This window comes from Chelonia mydas, chromosome 1 (genome assembly GCF_015237465.2).
Source record: "Chelonia mydas isolate rCheMyd1 chromosome 1, rCheMyd1.pri.v2, whole genome shotgun sequence".
Taxonomy (NCBI): Eukaryota; Metazoa; Chordata; order Testudines; family Cheloniidae; genus Chelonia; species Chelonia mydas.
Window position 1 is genome coordinate 123,041,272 of NC_057849.1, and position 20,209 is coordinate 123,061,480.

Here is a 20,209-nt window from a genome sequence, read left to right on the forward strand (position 1 = left end):
ATACACTGACAATACATGTACGGTATTTATAACTGTAGTGACGCTTAGTAGGAGGGCCGTAGAATGTCTTGTATGAATATATTGTGTGAATAACGAAGTACAGGCATGTACTCTCATGTAACCCCTACATATAACTATGAATTAATGAATTTCTAATGCAGCTCCCCTTTGAGCTATATTGCAGAAAAACAGTCACGGTATTTAGCAGATAGTTGAAACATTTCTACTCCCCCTCAGAATCTGTGTCTGATGTGTTCAATACGCTGTTGCTACATTCCTGACTGTCACAGTTGCATGCATCACAACACACTAAATCTTCCCTGTGGCATTTGAATCTCTTTGTTGCACAGGTACTCTCACAGCCACTCTGCACAAATGTGAAGATGGCTTCTGGAGCAGGTGACAGCAACATTGTTTTAGGAGCAAGCTGTCCTAGCACCCATCCATTACTGGCAGAGGGTACTTGAAGATACTGGCCTGTTGCATCAGTCCATATGGGTGACTGATAATTTGCATGTTTTGGGAGCTGCCTGAAGGAGGCCATTGTTGGTGGCAGTTTCTCACTTGTTTTGTTCTTCTTAGCAAACAACTCGTGCCAGAAGTTCAGCGGTATTTTACCAGGGGCACACATTTATCCAGAGGTTCTTGCTTCTTACCACGGTACAGGAAAGATACCAGTGAGTCAGGGGCTGCTGATTCTGAAAAAGCTGCAGTTGTGTGGGGCTGCAGTTATCTATCTTCAAACCTTGCTGGTGATATGTTAGGGTCTGGAGTGTGGCAAGTCTGAGTACCACACGGAGATACCAGCGAGATATCTTGCCTATACTGGGAGAGGAACAGGGAGGGAAGAGGACAGTCTTTCTCCATACGACGAGGTCATGTGGCTAATTGGGAACTTGGCACCACAGCAACCTCATCCACCCCCTGAGCTGAATCAGAGGCAGAACTGACAGTCCCAGGATCCCCAGGTGCCCCTGGTAAAATACCGCTGAACTTCTGGGGAAAAGAGAAGGAAATTGTGATGACTGGTGTGTGTGTGTGCGTGTTGCTTTGCTGCTTCCCCTGCTTACTGCTTCCTGCTCCCTGTTCCTGTTCGTTTCCTGGGCCTTGCTCCCTGAACTCAGTGTTCCAGTTCCTGTGTGTACGTGCACATAGGACTAGGTGTGTGCAGTTACTCAGGACCTGCTGCTACACACCTGCCATTTGGACTATGATGATGTTTTCTTCAGACTGTTTCTGACTTAACTGATTCATGGTTGTTATATGTGTTGATTCCACCTATCTTCATGTTTTGCTCAATGTCCTTGTGTTTTGGCATTGCTGTTCTGGGGTGCATCAGAGTGTAACTAATTGGAAATACCTGCATAACTTATTCCTACAAGGGTCCAACCTTGCTCTCGGGCAGTCAGTGAGAAAACTCAGAGACATCTCCATATTAATCTCAAGACTTTAGTGTTGCCTGCCATCCTGGATTTCTTTTCTTCCCATGCTAATAGGAAATTCCTGGACCAGGGAATGACTCTTGGGGTCTATCACAGTATGAACTTCTGTTTCAGGGTAATGACTTCTTAATGCCATGTGTTTTTGTTGTGTGATGCTCCAATCCCTCAGACAGAGACAAACACCTACAAGATCTCTATCAAGCATTCTTAAAACTACAATACCCACCTGCTGAAGTGAAAAAACAGATTGACGGAGCCAGAAGAGTACCCAGAAGTCACCTACTACAAGACAGGCCCAACAAAGAAAATAACAGAACGACACTAGCTGTCACCTTCAGCCCCCAACTAAAACCTCTCCAGCGCATCATCAAAGATTTACAATCTATCCTGAAAAATGATCCCTCACTCTCACAGATCTTGGGAGACAGACCAGTCCCCCAACCTGAAGCAAATACTCTCCAGCAACCACACAACACACAACAAAAACACTAACCCAGGAACCTATCCTCACAACAAAGCCCGATGCCAACTCTTTCCACATATTTATTCAAGTGACACCATCATAGGACCTAATCACAGCCATGCCATCAGGGGCTCATTCACCTGCATATCTACCAATGTGATATATGCCATCATGTGCCAGTAATGCCCCTCTGCCATGTACATTGGCCAAACCGGACAGTCTCTACATAAAAGAATAAATGGACACAAATCTGACATCAGAATCATAACATTCAAAAACCAGTAGGAGAACCCTTCAACCTCTCTGACCACTCAGTAAAAGATTTAAGGGTGGCAATTTTGCAACAGAAAAGCTTCAAAAACAGACTCTAACTAGAAACTGCTGAGCTTGAATTAATATGCAAACTATTTACCATTAACTTGGGTTTGAATAGAGACTGGGAGTGGCTGGGTCATTACACATATTGAATCTATTTCCCTAAGTTAAGTAGCCTCACACCTTCTGTCAACTGTCTACATGGGCCATCTTGATTATCACTACAAAAGTTTTTTTCTCCTGCTGATAATAGCTCATCTTAATTAATTAGCCTCTCACAGTTTGTATGACAACTTCCAACTTATCTGTATGTATATATATATCTTCTTACTATATGTTCCATTCTATGCATCCGATGAAGTGGGCTGTAGCCCACGAAAGCTTATGCTCTGATAAATTTGTTAGTCTCTAAGGTGCCACAAGTACTCCTGTTCTTTTTGCGGATACAGACTAACACGGCTGCTACTCTGAAAAATAGGTGTGAAGGGTTTTTTTTATAGATGAGCCAAGAATATAAGCAGTTCATTTAGTTTAATACATTTTTGTGTGTTCTTTTTTGCTTGTTCTCACTTTGCCCACAATAACATTAAAGGTCACAAAAGGTCACATTTTCCAGTTACAAAGTAACACTACCAAAATAAAGTTATCTGGCTCATATATACAGTGTTCATCACCTGTTTGTTTGTCTAAGTAACTTTTGGCTACACGGTACACCACAAGCTAAATTTAATAAGAAAATCACCCAGACAAGAGGTGTTAAAGAGGCACATAACACATGTTGGTTTTGCTCATCTGAACTTTGAGTCCTGCAGTATAATAACTCTGAGCTCACACAAGTTCAATTTTCTTTCTATCTATCTAGGTTATTCTACTGCACTTATCACATTGGTATTTGAGTGCCTATTTAAATGCATCCCTTAGGGAGAAATATATTACTTTCTTTACCCATAATTATTTTATCAATGAATATGTCCAGTGCCTGGATAAACGATATAGTGTAGCTGATTTAGATTGATGAAAAGATATCCGTTCATATGTTCCAGTCTTTGCTATGCAGAACTGAAGCAGTGGATACAATGGGCCATACTGTAACCTCTGTTTTAGGCTGAACTCCATTGATCTTTATGTGGTGGAGTGGGCGTATTCACTAGGCATGGTAATGACACATATGCATGCATTGACTTCGCATATTCTTGTAACTGGAGGTGGTCACTAAATGAATAGAAAAGTATAGTTTAGTTGGTGGTTTCTCTGAGTGTTTTAGAGGGAAACCCATTGATGCAGTCAAAAAAGTTGAAAGTTTCAGTATACAGGAGTTTAAAGTAAGGATTGAGAAGAAACCTACCATCTCTTTTTTCACCATAAGCAAATTATGTTGCAATGTCTGCTATCTACAAAAAATCAGGGGTCAGATTTTCTGGGCTGTTAAGGCAGCTTTGTGCTGCTGTTCCACACAAAGCATCCCCAAAGCCTGCAGTTGCAGTCAGTGGAACATTTTCCCCACACAGTGGAATTCTCTGGTGGCAATGAACCATTGTAGTAGCTCCTGCACCCCCTCCCCTCCTGGCCTCCAAGTATATCTAGGGGAAAACAGGTATGGCCAGGGTAGCCCAATGCCATAGGAATCCCCAGTTACTGGAATGGTGCCTGAGAGCCACTAGTTGCTGGCACCATTGAGACAACCCTCATGTTGCTCTAAACTATCTGGGGAGTATAGCCTGTGATGATCTGACTGATGCTCAGGGACACTACAATGATTGCCTAAAGCCACCCTTTCTCGCTCATCCACTGGGCTTGTGCTCAGCACAGCTTGCAAGCCAGACAATATGGCCCCTGATGTTTTGGTAAATCTATAGGAATAATGTCTATCCTTCCAGAGGAGCACTAGTAGACCACAGAACCATCAGGGGGTGAGTCAGAGAACTCAACTATAACAATATGTGAAGAGCTGTAGCTCCTCAGTTGTCTTGCAGTTCCACTCTACAGACAAAAGTATCTGTAGCTACTCTGGAGCTAAACTCCCTGAAGACTCTAATAAATTGTCACAATGAAGTAAATATGAAAAATAAATCTTCCTGGCACGCAAGCACCTTTTTAAAAAGAGATATAAAGCCTACTGAGTATGTGAAGTCAAGGAGAGCTCATCAAAAGCTAAAAGAGATATTAAGGGCTAACTTTTCAACATGTTACATACCATCTCCATTTATCTGCACAAGCTCTCATGGAACAATAGAAATCACAGACAGAATAGACCTAATAAGCAGGGCTGGCCAGAAACCAAGAATTATGTTTGGAAACATTTTGAGGTTTTAGAATGAGACCTTTAGAAATATTTTGTGGGGGGGGGGGGAAACCATGAGGCAGAGAGAGTGAGTGACCTACTCTAGCATAGCCTATAGCCTGGTAGTTAGGGTGCTCACATAGACTGTAGGGTCTCTGTTCTGAATCAGGCAGAGTGCCCTAATCTTTGGAGTATTGGCTATTCTGGTATATCTCTCTCTCTCTCTCTCACCTCACCAGAAGTTCTATCCTGGAACTGAGAAACTCTTCTGATGAAAAAGTATTTTGTCAAAATACATTCCAAACCAGCTATACTTAGGATTCCCCTGCCAGTTCAGCTTTTGTCCCCACAATACATTTTGGTTATTGTTTCATCCAATCTAGCTTTAACTGGTTCAAGTAATATGGCATCCATTACTTCCCTTGGAAGAGACTGTTCCAGTCCAAGGGATCTTGCTGACATAAAGTTTTTTTTTGATACTCAGCCCAGGTTCTCCCTTTCTGAATTATGTCCATTGCTCATAGTTATGTCCCCTTGTACCAACTTAAATTATTATTCTCATTCCTTGGCATAAGGGATGTATTACATGTTCAGGGCATTGTCATGATAGAGAGAAATAGGAAAGCACAGTTTTAAAATAAAAACTGCAGATAAGTTCCATTCCAAACATACCACTTCCGACAATTGAAACCCTTGACTAGGAAAAATCAGATCTCCCAGTGATTCTACAGGTTTTTCAGCATGAATACCACTAAGGGCCAGGGCTTATGTGGGCCTCCAGGTGGTAGCAGGGAAAATGTGCCCTGGGATTGGCTCAGAAGGGAGACCTGACTTCAGAAAAGGTCAGCTTTTTCCCCAGTGCAACTCAATTATTACCCTTATTTTCCCATGGCTCTGTCTTTTCCGTCACATGCCCACAGCAATGTGTTGTTCACTGTTCAGCCTTGTTCTCACAGCACAATCTTGTCTCTCTTCCTGGCTCATATCAGATCTAATAAAATCGCTGCTGCTGTGGTTTTCAGAAGGTTCCTCTCTGCTGCAGAAATAAGTATCGTTATGCACAGCCATTGGTTTCCTTTGTACTTCATCCAGTGTGATTCTGTGCTGAACAGCCTAGATCTCACTCTGCCACCTGGATTTGCTTTGCTTTCTCCCCAGGATATGGACAATAAATTTTATTTGTTTTAAAATAATCCAGACACCTATGCCTACTACTACTTTGCAGTGCCCCCACACAAATGAGGCTGGGGAAAAAACTGCTTTATCTGCAGAGAGTAGCCTCCAACTAATCTGCAAGTATCTCCCACCTCACTCTATACAAATACTAACGTACTTAGTTCTTTGCCTTAGTTTCCAGCTGTACCATTAAATGCCTTTGGTTCATAGAAAAGCAGGAGATATTGGCCCAATGGGTCTTTGCTGGTGAAGCTGAATTTATCTTAGTTATTGCTGATTGAAATTATTTACACAAGGTACAAAACCACAATCCAGGTGAAGTACTTGCAATGACTTTACCATCAAAGACATTTTAGTTATATCAGCAGAATGTAATGCGAGATAATAAAGCACATATTTGTTTGGGTATGGGGAAGAACTAAATTAATTTTTGCTCCTTTGCTGTTTTATTAGGTTTTGCGAGGAGACAGAATGGCTGGAAACAGAATTTGACCTTAAAGCAAGCTAAAGATCATAAATGAAAACAAAACTCTGTACACTGAGCTCTTGAGATGTTAGGTGAATATTCAGATTGTATGACCCAAATATAACATTAACTTTCTTTCTAGGACTTTTTATAATAACAATTCTTTGCGTTATATATAGTGCCTTTCTTCTGAGGCTCTCTGACTACTTTAAAAATAATACTTTACCACATTCCTGAGAAGAAAGCAAGCATTACGTGACTTCTTTGCAAACAGGACAATGGAGGTACAGACTGGTTAGATAATTTGCCCAAAATCAGAAAGGAACTCTGTCATAGGGTCAAGACTAGGACCCAGCCTAGTGCTTTAAACACAAGAGTGTGACTGTACATTACAATGCAGCTCCTATTTATCAGTCATCACTGAATATTGAAAAGGCTTGAATCAGAAGTAGTAACAGAAGAAACTGAAAGTATGAGCCAGTGAGGGTGACCAGATGTACTGATTTGATAGGGACTGTTCTGATATTAGGGGCTTTGTCTTACATAAGATCCTATTACCGCCCTACCCCATCCCAATTTTTCACATGAGCTATCTAGTCACCCTAGATCAGGGGTGGGCAAACTTTTTGGCCCAAGGGCCACATCTGGGTGGGGAAATTGTATGCAGGACCATGAATGTAGGGCTGGGGCAGGAGGTTGGGGTGTGGGAGGGGGTGCGGTGTGCAGGAAGGGGCTCAGGGAAGAGGGTTGGGGTGCAGGAGGGGTGTGGCAGGGGGCTCAAGGAAGGGAGTTGGGGTGCGGGGTGCAGGAGGGGTTCAGGGTGCCGGCTGTGGCTCAACACTGCTTACCTCAAGCGGCTCCGGGGTCGCAACAACACTCAGTGAGGCTAAGGCAGGCTCCTGCCTGCCCTGACCCTGCGCCGCTCCCAGAAGTGGCCAGCATGTCTGGCAGTGGCTCCTAGGGGTGGGGTGGAGCAGGGAGCTCTGCTGCGCGCTGCCCTCGCCTGCAGGTACCACCCCCCAAAGCTCCCAAGTGGTTCCCCATTCCCGGCCAATGGGAGCTACGGGGGGCAGTGCCTGCAGGCGAGGGCAGCACATGGAGCCCTCTGCCCCCTCCCTACAGGGGCCATAGTAGCATGGTGCTGGCTGCTTCTGGGAGCGGTGCGGGACCAGGGCATGCAGGAAGCCTGCCTTAGCCCCTGGCAATCCTGTGGGCCTGATTGAAAGCCCTGATGAGCCAGATCTGGTCCACGGACCGTAATTTGCCCTCCCCTGCCCTGGTCCAGCTAAGGATAATTAAGAAATCAGCCCTGGGCCTTCAGCAATATTTATGGGCCATGTTTCAGCACTAAGGAATTTTTACTTCCTAAGTTATCAGACCCTGAAAATGGGGATTTATTAAGAAGTTCTGGCAGATTTTAAGTATGTTAAATGAGGTCTTCTATGTAAACTTACTGGATATCTTTTACATAAGGTTGATAGATGAGACACTTTTTTCTGTTCTTGATTAAGGATCAGCCATAGAAAGAGGGAAAGAAGTTTGAAGATTCAGAAAAGGAACTGAAGATGATTCCATTTTCTAGAAGAAAATAAGTAAGGCTGAAAAGAGAATAGGACTAGGTGTAAGAGTGGAATCAGCAAAATATGTTAAAATGATGTTCAGTTTTAGTCTTCTCTGCAGACCCTTGGAATTTTCAGGTACATGCATAAATGTGGCAGAATTGGGCCCACGATTTACGCACATCTGTAATAAATCTGTTGTAAATAGCTTGTAATGAATATATACTGTGACATGTATTACTTGAAATGCTTCACCAGTACCGACAATTCAGATCTATGTAAATTCCTAAGCAAAGCTGTCACACCTGACTGTAAGAATTAATCCAGAAAAAGGAATACTGGAATCTTTCTTTTGAAACCAAAGTCAATTCATTGTCCCACTAAGCTGGAACATTTATTCTTGGAGTGCTTTGGCGGCAATCTCTTTGGTGTCCTGGGACGGTTTTTTCCAGTGGCTGATATGATGTTCCAATATAATAATCCTCTGCAAGTCTGACATTATTCCACTCTTTTATTGAAACAAGAATTTATTTATTTTGTTTCAGGATAAGAAGAAATAGGGCCCATATTGAGAAATTTCAGAAATAGCTGGTTATGGCCATGCTATGAAACATTTTCATAATTTGCTGAGTTCTTGTGTAAGAGCTTGAGCTTGAAGACCAAAGTTGCAACACTTCTATTCAAAGCCTTCATCACAACATTGTCTACATTTTTAATTGACAAAGGGAAATGCTGACAAATTCACGTGAAGAAATACACCCATTATAAACATAAAAAAAATACGCAAGAAGACTTCCTGGGCATAGCATTAGTCACTTTTCCTATTAGCAGAGAGTTAGTTTATGTTGACTGTTGTGAACTGTATAAAAACATACTCTTAATAAAGGGAAAAAAATCTTACTTACCATACTAACAGATAATTCCCTGCATTGGACTGATCCTTTACCAGTGAAGCCAGTGGGAGTGTTGCCATTGATGTCAATGGGACAAGATTAGAGTTTAGGTGACATGCACACCCTCAGCACATGAGCTTGGAATTTTCTTGCTAGCGATGTCAAATGGGATGATATGAACTCTCTAGTTATCTCTCTGTGCCCTACCATGAAAACATATATGGGGACAAAGCCCCAGTGGCCACTCAGTTCCTTCCACTAATCTAATGTAAAATTCCAAAATATTTGGGAAGGCAATCACTGCCTAGCAGCAGATTTATTATCCTTACTTCTTTGTGTTTTGCCTTCATAGACCCACACTCCTGCGGTCACATCCACAAGCATGTAACGGCAGTCTCTGAAACCAAAGGAGGTAGACTCCAGGAGTCTGAATTGAACAATCATTGCAGGATTGCGCTCCTGAACTGAGTGACTGTTCAAGAAGCTAAATCCAGGGAGTAATGCTGAATGATGAAGTATGGAGAGAACTCTAGCTTGCACCCTGCACATATTGCTGTGATGGAAATATTTCTGAGACAGGCAGTAAAGGTTGCTTTGTATCTTGTGGAATGTGCTCCAGTGATGGTATTGAAATCTCCAGTGATGCCTAGCAAGGGAGTCTAATTCATCTGGATAAGGTCTGGATGGAAATTGACTGTCCCCCTAATATTATTCCCATGTGCAATGAACAACCTAGATGAGTTAGAAAACATCTTAATTCTGTTTAGATAGCAACTAAGTGCCCTTTTCACATCTAAATGATGCAGGCTAGTCTGTCTAGCAGTGAATAGCTCTTAGGAGAGAGCAGGGGAAACATCGGTAAGTGGATTGGTTGGTTTAGATGTAAACCAGAGATCACCTTTAATAAGAATCTGGGGTAAGTGTGACACTCTGCACCACATATTCACCATAGCGGTATTATTATAATGTAATTATGACATAATTATGATGCACTTTGTACAGAATAAAGAATGAGGAGTACCTGTGGCACCTTAGAGACTAACAAATTTATTTGAGCATAAGCTTTCATGGGCTAAAACCCACTTCTGAGGTGTCATTGGAAAAGTTATGATTTACTGGATATGATTATCCTATTTGTATGCATGTATCATATTTGTATCTGGAGTTATGAATACTGATTATGTATCTGTATTTCAAATGTGGTTGCACCTGGGTGACACCCACTAGGCAAGATGCTTCAGCCTAGACAGCTGATTGTGAAGGGACTATTCAAGGTAAAGGGCCATTAAGGGAAACAATAGGCCTTAGGAAAAGCTTGTGAGCCTTAGAATCATAGAATCCCCCACCTTGTGAGCCTTAGAATCATAGAATCATAGAATATCAGGGTTGGAAGGGACCTCAGGAGGTCATCTAGTCCAACCCCCTGCTCAAAGCAGGACCAATCCCCAATCAAATCATCCCAGCCAGGGCTTTGTCAAGCCTGACCTTAAAAACTTCCAAGGAAGGAGATTCTACCACCTCCCTAGGTAACGCATTCCAGTGTTTCATCACCCTCCTAGTGAAAAAGTTTTTCCTAATATCCAACCTAAACCTCCCCCACTGCAACTTGAGACCATTACTCCTTGTCCTGTCCTCTTCTACCACTGAGAATAGTCTAGAACCATCCTCTCTGGAACCACCTCTCAGGTAGTTGAAAGCAGCTATCAAATCCCCCCTCATTCTTCTCTTCTGCAGACTAAACAATCCCAGTTCCCTCAGCCTCTCCTCATAAGTCATGTGTTCCAGACCCCTAATCATTTCTGTTGCCCTTCGCTGGACTCTCTCCAATTTATCCACATCCTTCTTGTAGTGTGGGGCCCAAAACTGGACACAGTACTCCAGATGAGGCCTCACCAATGTCGAATAGAGGGGAACGATCACATCCCTCGATCTGCTCGCTATGCCCCTACTTATACATCCCAAAATGCCATTGGCCTTCTTGGCAACAAGGGCACACTGCTGACTCATATCCAGCTTCTCGTCCACTGTAACCCCTAGGTCCTTTTCCGCAGAACTGCTGCCTAGCCATTCGGTCCCTAGTCTGTAGCTGTGCATTGGGTTCTTCCATCCTAAGTGCAGGACCCTGCACTTATCCTTATTGAACCTCATCAGATATCTTTTGGCCCAATCCTCCAATTTGTCTAGGTCCCTCTGTATCCTATCCCTGCCCTCCAGCGTATCTACCACTACTCCCAGTTTAGTATCATCCGCAAATTTGCTGAGAGTGCAATCCACACCATCCTCCAGATCATTTATGAAGATATTGAACAAAACCGGCCCCAGGACCGACCCCTGGGGCACTTCACTTGACACCGGCTGCCAGCTAGACATGGAGCCATTGATCACTATCCGTTGAGCCCGACAATCTAGCCAACTTTCTACCCACCTTATAGTGCATTCATCCAGCCCATACTTCTTTAACTTGCTGACAAGAATACTGTGGGAGACCGTGTCAAAAGCTTTGCTAAAGTCAAGAAACAATACATCCACTGCTTTCCCTTCATCCACAGAACCAGTAATCTCATCACAGAAGGCGATTAGATTAGTCAGGCATGACCTACCCTTGGTGAATCCATGCTGACTGTTTCTGATCACTTTCCTCTCGTGTAAGTGCTTCAGGATTGATTCCTTGAGGACCTGCTCCATGATTTTTCCGGGGACTGAGCTGAGGCTGACTGGCCTGTAGTTCCCAGGATCCTCCTTCTTCCCTTTTTTAAAGATTGGCACTACATTAGCCTTTTTCCAGTCATCTGGGACTTCCCCCGTTTGCCACGAGTTTTCAAAGATAATGGCCAATGGCTCTGCAATCACATCCGCCAATTCCTTTAGCACTCTCGGATGCAACTCGTCCGGCCCCATGGACTTGTGCACGTCCAGCTTTTCTAAATAGTCCCTAACCACCTCTTTCTCCACAGAGGGTTGGCCATCTACTCCCCATTTTGTGATGCCCAGCGCAGCAGTCTGGGAGCTGTCCTTGTTAGTGAAGACAGAGGCAAAAAAAGCATTGAGCACATTAGCTTTTTCCACATCCTGTGTCACTAGGTTGCCTCCCTCATTCAGTAAGGGGCCCATACTTTCCTTGGCTTTCTTCTTGTTGCCAACATACCTGAAGAAACCCTTCTTGTTACTCTTGACATCTCTTGCTAGCTGCAGCTCCAGGTGCGATTTGGGAATGCTTCAGCCAGACTATGAATAATGGCTGCTAAGACTCAGCAAGCCATGCAAGGGCATGTGACCAGACCACATGACAATGAACTCCATTTTGGTATCTATGTTTTTCCACAAACTGGGCTGTGAACTTAGCTTGGAACAAAGGGTTCCTGCCATTTGGAGAAACTATATTATGTGGGAAGTGACATCATCTCTTGGCCTCACTCGCCACACAAGAGAAAACCTGGAAATACCTGAGGAACAAAGACTGAACTGGGATAAGTGCTGGACCCAGGTTAAGGGATTTCTAGCCTGTGTATGGAAGCTTGGTGAACTGCTTGTATCATCAGTCAGGGTGACATATTGCTAATTCAGATCTTATCTATCTAGTATATTAGGCTTAGTTTGTGGTTTTGTTTACTTGCTAGGTAATCTGCTTTGATCTGTTTGTTATCACTTATAATCACTTAAAATCTATCTTTCTGTAGTTAATAAACTCATTTGATGTTTTATCTTAACCATTGTGTTTTTGAGTGAAGTGTTTGGGAAAATTTCAGCTTGGTCACACAGGCTTGTTGCATATCTTTCCCACATTGAGAGGGGAGCGAATTAATTTATGAGCTTGCACCATACAGATCTCTGTGCAGTACAAGACAGTATAATAATTCTGGGCTTATACTCCAGTAGGGGTGCAAGGCTGGGGAGTGGCTAGTGCTTGCATAGTTGATCCTTGAGTGCTTGCATAGTTGATCCTTGAGTGGCTCAGGTAAAGCACTCAGGTAACTCAGTTGGGTGTGTGGTGCTACCTGCTGTCGTGTTGGGTCATAACAGGGCATGGGAGTGGCTGGGTCTTTACATATATTGAATCTATTTCCTTAAGTTAAGAATCCTCACACCTTCTTGTCAACTGTCTAAATGGGCCATCTTGATTATCACTACAAAAGTTTTTTTTCTCCTGCTGATAACAGCTCATCTTAACTAATTAGCCTCTCACACTTTGTATGGTAACTTCTAACTTATCTGTGTGTGTGTGTGTATATATATATATATATATATATATATATATATATATATATATATATATATATATATATATCTTACTATATGTTCCATTCTATGCATCCAATGAAGTGAACTGTAGCTCACGAAAGCTTATGCTCTAATAAATTTGTTAGTCTCTAAGGTGCCACAAGTACTCAGGTTCTTTTAACAGAGCATGGAGAGCCTGGCTTTAAGTCACCATCAGAGTAGTGTGAGAGAGGCTGTAAGTCACCATCAGAGCAATGTGAGAGAGCTAACTCAGCGGAACTGTTAGGTGGCACAGCGGTTCCAGCGGCTCCTAGACTGCATTCCAGGGGATACAACCCATCACAGTGAGAATCATCTTATTGCTATGGAACAATATAACATTTATGAGCTGATGTGATCAGCACTAGCAATGCAGCCTTCAATGAGAGATGATGCAAAAAGCATTCAGAAAATGATTCAGGTAGTGAGTCTATACATTTGGCATATTTAAGGAAGGCTTCTGAGCAGGGGAAAATATGAATTAAGCCTTTTCAATATCTCATCTCCGTAGGATGAGAGAACACAGAGTCCTGCCTGGTGAGTGAGCGGTCAAAATAACTGCCAGCTGCACTTGTACAGGGATGAGGGAAAGACTGAAAATTTTTGAGCTCACTGACTTATAGACTTTAAGGCCAGAAGGGACCATCATGATCATCTAGTTTGACCTCCTGCCCATTGCATTCCTGTAATAAACTCCTAATCTCTGGTTGAGTTATTGAAGTCCTCAAATCATGATTTAAAGATTTCAAGACTTCAACAGAATCCACCATTTACACTAGTTTAAATCTTCAAGTGACCTGTGCCTCGGGCTGCAGAGGAAGGTGAAAACCCCCAGCATCTCTGTCAGTCTGACCTGGGGAGAAATTCCTTCCTTACCCCAAATATGGCGATCCAGGTGACCCTGAGCATATGGGCAAGACCCATCAGCCAGACACCTGGGAAATAATTGTCTGTAGTAAGTCAAAGCCCTCCCCATCTAGTGTCCCATCACTAATTGTTGGACATATTTGCAGCTAACAGTTGCCAATTGGCTACATGCCATTGTACGGAGTCTCATCATACCATCTCCTCCGTAAACTTATCAAGATCAGTCTTGAAGCCAGTTAGATCTTCCCCCCACCACCACTGGTTCCCTTGGGTGGCTGTTCCAGAACTTCGCTCCTCTGATGGTTAGAAACCTTCACCTAATTTCAAACCTAAACTTGTTGATGGCCAGTTTATATCCATTTGTTCTTGTGTTAACATTGGTGCTTAACTTAAATAACTCCTCTTCCCTCCCTGGTATTTATCCCTCTGATGTATTTATAGAGAGCAATCATATCTCCCCTCAGCCTTCATTTGGTTGGGCTAAACAAGCCAAGCTCTTTGAGTCTCTTCTCATAAGGTAGGTTTACATTCCTTGATCATGTAGTAGCCCTTCTTTGCCCTTGTTCCAGTTTGAATTCATCTTTCTTAAACAGGGGAGACTGGAATTACACACAGCATTCCAGATCAGGTCTCACCAGTGCCTTGTATAATGGTACTAACACTTTTCTATCTCTACTGGAAATACCTCACCTGAAGCATCCTACGATTGCATTAGCCTTTTTTCACAGCTGCATCACATTGGCGGCTCATAATCATCCTGGGATCAACCAATACACCCAGGTCTTTCTCCTGCTCTGTAGCTTCCAACTGATAAATCCCCAGGTTATGGCAAAAAAAAAAAATGTTCTTAGTCCCTAAATGCATAACCTTGCACTTTACACTATTAAATTTCATCCCATTTCCATTACTCCAGTTTACAAGGTCATCCAGATCTTCTTATATCATATTCTGGTCCTCCTCTGTATTGGCAATACCTCCCAACTTTGTGTCAGCTACAAATGTTATTAGTACATTCCCACTTTTTGTGCCAATATCAGTAATAAAAATGTTAAGTAAGGTTGGCCCCCTGACCGATCCCTGAGGAACTCCACTAGTAACCTCTCTCCAGCCTGACAGTTCACCTTTCAGTATGACCCTTTGTAGTCTTCTCTTTAACCAGTTTGTTATCCATCTTTCAATCTTCTTATTAATCCCCATCTTCTCCAGTTTAACTAATAATTTCCCATGTGGAACTCTATCAAATGGCTTACTGAAATCCAGGTAAATTAGATCTACTTCATTTCCTTTGTCTAAAAAATTAGTTAAGAAAGAGATCAAGTTGGTCTGTAAAACCGTGTTGTATTTTATCCCAATTACCATTTACCCCTATGTCTTTAACTACTTTCTCTTTCAAAATTTGTTCCAAGAGCTTGCATTCAATTGAGGTCAAACTAACAGGCCTGTAGTTTCCTGGCAATTCTCCAGTCATAGGGTAGGACCTCTAAATTTATGGATTCATTAAAAATCCTTGCTATTGGGCTTGCAGTTTCTTATGCCAGTTCCTTTAATATTCTTGGATTACCTGGACCCCTCAATTTGGTCCCATTAAGCTGTTGAGTTTGATTTCCAACTCGGATGTGGTAATTTCTACTTCCATATCCTCATTTCCATTAGCCACCCTTTCACTGCCACTAAGCTCTTCATTAGCCTTATTAAAAACTGAGGCAAATTATTCATGTAGGTGTTGGGCAATACCTAGATTATCTTTAATCTCCCCCATCCTCAGTGCTTAGTGGTCCCACTTCTTTTTTCCTTGTTTTCTTTTTATTTATATGGCTATAGAATATTTTACTATGGGTTTTAATTTCCTTTGCAATGTCCAACTCTGCTTGAATTTTAGCAGTTCTCACTTTCCCCCTATACTTTCTGACCTCCAAGAAGTAGCTTTCCTTCCTTGCTCATCCAGTTTGGTCTGCAACGCTTCCCTACAATTTTTTCCCCATTGCTAGGGGTGCAGGCTTCAGATAGCTTCTGCAACTTGGATTTAAAGTATTTCCAAGCCTCCTCCACATTCAGATCCCTGAGTTCTTCAGTCCAGTGCACTTCCCTAACTAAAAAGAAAAGGAGTACTTGTGGCACCTTAGAGACTAACCAATTTATTTGAGCATAAGCTTTCGTGAGCTACAGCTCACTTCATCCGATGCATACTGTGAAAGCACAAATGGCCCAACTTGATTACCATACACATTGTAAGGAGAGGTTTCAGAGTAACAGCCATATTAGTCTGTATTCGCAAAATGAAAAGGAGTACTTGTGGCACCTTAGAGACTAACCAATTTATTTGAGCATGAGCTTTCGTGAGCTACAGCTCACTTCATCGGATGCATACTGTGGAAACTGCAGAAGACATTATATACACAGAGACCATGAAACAATACCTCCTCCCACCCCACTCTCCTGCTGGTAATAGCTTATCTAAAGTGATCATCAAGTTGGGCCATTTCCAGCACAAATCCAGGTTTTCTCACCCTCTGCCCCCCCCCCCCCCCCACACAAACTCACTCTCCTGCTGGTAATAGCCCATCCAAAGTGACCACTCTCTTCACAATGTGTATGATAATCAAGGTGGGCCATTTCCTGCACAAATCCAGGTTCTCTCACCCCCCTCCAAAAACCACACACACAAACTCACTCTCCTGCTGGTAATAGCCTATCCAAAGTGACCACTCTCCTTACAACGTGCATGAAAATCAAGGTGGGCCATTTCCAGCACAAATACAGGTTTTCTCACACACACCCCTTCCCCCCCTAAAAAACACACACACACACAAACTCACTCTCCTGCTGGCACGTTGTAAGGAGAGTGGTCACTTTGGATAGGCTATACCAGCAGGAGAGTGAGTTTGTGTGTGTGGTTTTTGGAGGGAGGTGAGGGCGTGAGAGAACCTGGATTTGTGCAGGAAATGGCCCACCTTGATTATCATACACATTGTGAAGAGAGTGGTCACTTTGGATGGGCTATTACCAGCAGGAGAGTGAGTTTGTGTGTGGGGGGGCATAGGGTGAGAAAACCTGGATTTGTGCTGGAAATGGCCCAACTTGATGATCACTTTAGATAAGCTATTACCAGCAGGAGAGTGGGGTGGGAGGAGGTATTGTTTCATGGTCTCTGTGTATATAATGTCTTCTGCAGTTTCCACAGTATGCATCCGATGAAGTGAGCTGTAGCTCACGAAAGCTCATGCTCAAATAAATTGGTTAGTCTCTAAGGTGCCACAAGTACTCCTTTTCTTATTGTAAGGAGAGTGGTCACTTTAGATAAGCTATTACCAGCAGGAAAGTGGGGTGGGGGGAGGTATTTTTTCATGCTTTGTGTGTATAAAAAGATCTTCTACACTTTCCACAGTATGCATCGGATGAAGTGAGCTGTAGCTCACGAAAGCTTATGCTCAAATAAATTGGTTAGTGTCTAAGGTGCCACAAGTACTCCTTTTCTTTTTGCGAATACAGACTAACACGGCTGTTACTCTGAAACCTTCCCTAACTAATTATCTTAATTTTTTTAAGTCTGCCCTTTTGAAATCAAGGACCTTAGCTGTGGACCTATTTTTGTTAATCCTTCCATTTAGTTTAAATTGAATTAGCTCACGATCACGCAAACCAAGGTTGTCCCCTACAACCAGTTCTTCTGTGAGGTCCTCGCTGCTTGCCAACACTAAATCTAAAATTACATCACCTCTTGTTTGTTCAGTGAGTCTTTCGTGGAGCAAGCTGTCAGCGATCACATCCAGGAAAATCTGGGCCCTACCATTATTAGTAGCATTTGTTCTCCATAAAATTAAAGTCTCTCATGATCACAGAATTCTCAGTAATATTTATTTAATTAAAATATTAAAGAGGTCTCTATTCATATCCACATCGTATTCTGGGAGTGTGTAACATACCCCATGTGCTATCCTAGGGGAGCCTCTGGTAGCTTTCTTCCCCAGAGTGATTATGCCCCAAACAGACTCTGCCTTATCCATTTCATCACTTCTAATTTCTTTACAGTCTACCTCACTCATAATATACAATGCTACTTCACCACTTTATCTTTATTTCTGTCTCTCCTGAACAGCATATTTCCTTCAATCCCTGTACTCCACTCATGACTACAATTCAACCATGTTTCTATTATCCCTATAACAGCTGGTTTCACTTCCTGCACCATGAGTTCCAGTTCCTCCATTTTGTTACCCAGGCTCCTTGCATTGGTGTACAAACATCTCAGTTGTTTCTGCTTGTCTATGCCCAGATTCCTCACCCGATTAGGTACAGTCATTCTAGTGCCAATATTGCCTACCTGTTAGTGTAACTGGTATTGGAACTATCTTTCTTCTTGATATCCATTCCCCTACCCACTGTTGTTGCTTTCTCCATTACTGTATCCTCTCTTATTTAATATTCCTCCAGCTCAATATTAGCTGAAGTGGGTAGTCCACTGAAAGATCGCAATGATCAGATAGAAAAGCATTTCCTTTTCATACAGCAGTGGTTCCCAAACTTGTTCCGCCGTTTGTGCAGGGAAAGCCCCTGGTGGGCCGGGCCGGTTTGTTTACCTGCTGAGTCTGCAGGTTCGGCCAATCGCGGCTCCCACTGGCTGTGGTTCAGCGCTCCAGGCCAATGGGAGCTTCTGGAAGCAGCGGCCAATACGTCCCTCGGCCCGTGCCACTCCCAGCAGCTCCCATTGGCCTGGAGCAGCCAACCACGGCCACTGGGAGCCGCATCAGCCAAACCTGCGGACGCGGAAGTAAACAAACCGACCCGGCCCGCCAGGGGCTTTCCCTGCACAAACGGTGGAACAAGTTTGGGAACCACTGTCATAGAGATAACCGGTGGAAAGTTTTCTGAGGGAATATCTACACTGCAATAAACCCCACATAGCAGCGAATCTCAGAGCCTGGGTCAACTGACTCAAACTTGCCGGGCCCACACTACCAGGCTAAAAATAGGCAATGTAGACATTCCCGTGCAGACTGGAGTCTGGGCTTTGATACTGACACTCTTTTCCTGGTTCAAACCTCTCCACCAGGGAGCAATTAAGCATTCAGAGGCTTCAAATGGCAGAGCAGATCAAAGTTCCAAGGGTCAGAGTCTTGAGACCCCTAGCAAAGCACCAACAAACAGACTTGTCTCAGCTGCTTACTCTTGGGACCATGATCCAGCTACTGCCCATACACAGAGAACAAACATTTAAACAAGCAACCCACAGACCGATCAAATGTATCACTCACCAAGTCCAGCTATCTCCAAGCACAGAGTCTGCAGACTCTGAAACAATGCCCTCTGAAAGTCCTGTTAGCTGCTGCTCTTCACAATGGTAAAGCTATAAAGTTTCCTTAAAAGCACCTATGTTTGTAAATGAAGTGTCACATAGTACAACTATCCCTCTGAAGTCTGTCTTATCAGATTTCACAAGCTAAGCGGATGTGGACTTCTGGGAAATGCGGAAGGACAGGAACCATCGGAAGGAAAACAGCATTCTACAGGAAGCACTGTTGATTCACTTGGTAGTCCTCTTTCGTGAAAGTCTGTATTGAACCAATGTTCTTGCACAGTGTTAGGAAACTGTGCTGCTGGAGGGTGTGTCTTTTTGCTGCAACATGAAACTGATGTCCTGGCCATTTAGATCCACTGAACTGTTTGTGCTTATTATAGATTACATGAAAGAGAAGGGATATTCACCTTCGTGTCCTGGCCAAATTTCTAGTGGGAATTTGGCCTACCTAAAACTCCCTTGTAGATTCAAAGATTTTAAGTTCAGAAGGGACCATTGTGATTCTCTACTATGACCTCCTGCATAACACATTCATAGTTTCAGCTGGTTGTGGTATTACTGAATATATTATTATTGTATTATCCTCTTCCTTTTCTGAATTGTTGTGGAGTGCTACAATCAGCTGTTAAACTGTTGTCATATTCCACTCCAGAAGTGGCTGCATTTTAGGATATATGAATGATTCTTGCATATTAGTTTATAAATTGCTAAAAAAAAAAAACCTCTGGGATAAAAAGTGCTACATAAGTATAAGATTGTTTTATTAACTGAAAGAATACGTAATATTTTGTAGAAAAGAAAACACTTGCTGTGACCCATAATCGACTATATTCCACTAAATGAATAGAGCCACATAATTGAAGCTAGAGCCACAGAAGTCTGAAGTAATAGTATGTGGGAATGTTTTAAGTCACTCTTTGTGTAAGAATGAAGATAATTAGTCTATGATCTATTTGACTCCCTAATAGCAGAACTTTTGAAAACACATATTTTGCTAAAGAGTCTAATACAGTGACTGCTTGTACTTAATTCTAATGTTTTATGGGATGAATACTATATACTTCAGCCAGACAGTTCATAACTATATTCAGCTGCAAGTGGTAAGAAAGATATATTCGTCACAACAAGCAGAAAGCAGAAGTGGGTAACTAATGGACAATGTATTGCAGGTGGCAAAAAGCATAGTGTGTGGAG

The 20,209-nt window shown here is 42.7% G+C and overlaps 1 protein-coding gene and 1 long non-coding RNA gene across 2 annotated transcripts in view; one reads left to right on the top strand and one right to left on the bottom strand.

Annotated features, from left to right (window-relative positions):
* LOC122464005 overlaps window positions 1–8,595 on the top strand; it is a 78,342-nt gene extending 69,747 nt beyond the window's left edge. The window contains exons 2-3 of the long non-coding RNA XR_006287830.1: window positions 6,131–6,235; window positions 7,655–8,595. This is a non-coding gene — a long non-coding RNA (uncharacterized LOC122464005). The remainder of the gene's footprint in view (window positions 1–6,130; window positions 6,236–7,654) is intronic.
* Window positions 1–19,180, bottom strand: part of LOC102941417 (P2Y receptor family member 8) — a 52,496-nt gene extending 33,316 nt beyond the window's left edge. Inside the window, exon 1 of the mRNA XM_037899611.2 lies at window positions 18,972–19,180. The gene's annotated coding sequence lies outside the window, so the exon portion shown is untranslated. The remainder of the gene's footprint in view (window positions 1–18,971) is intronic.
* Window positions 19,181–20,209: the final 1,029 nt, after the last annotated feature.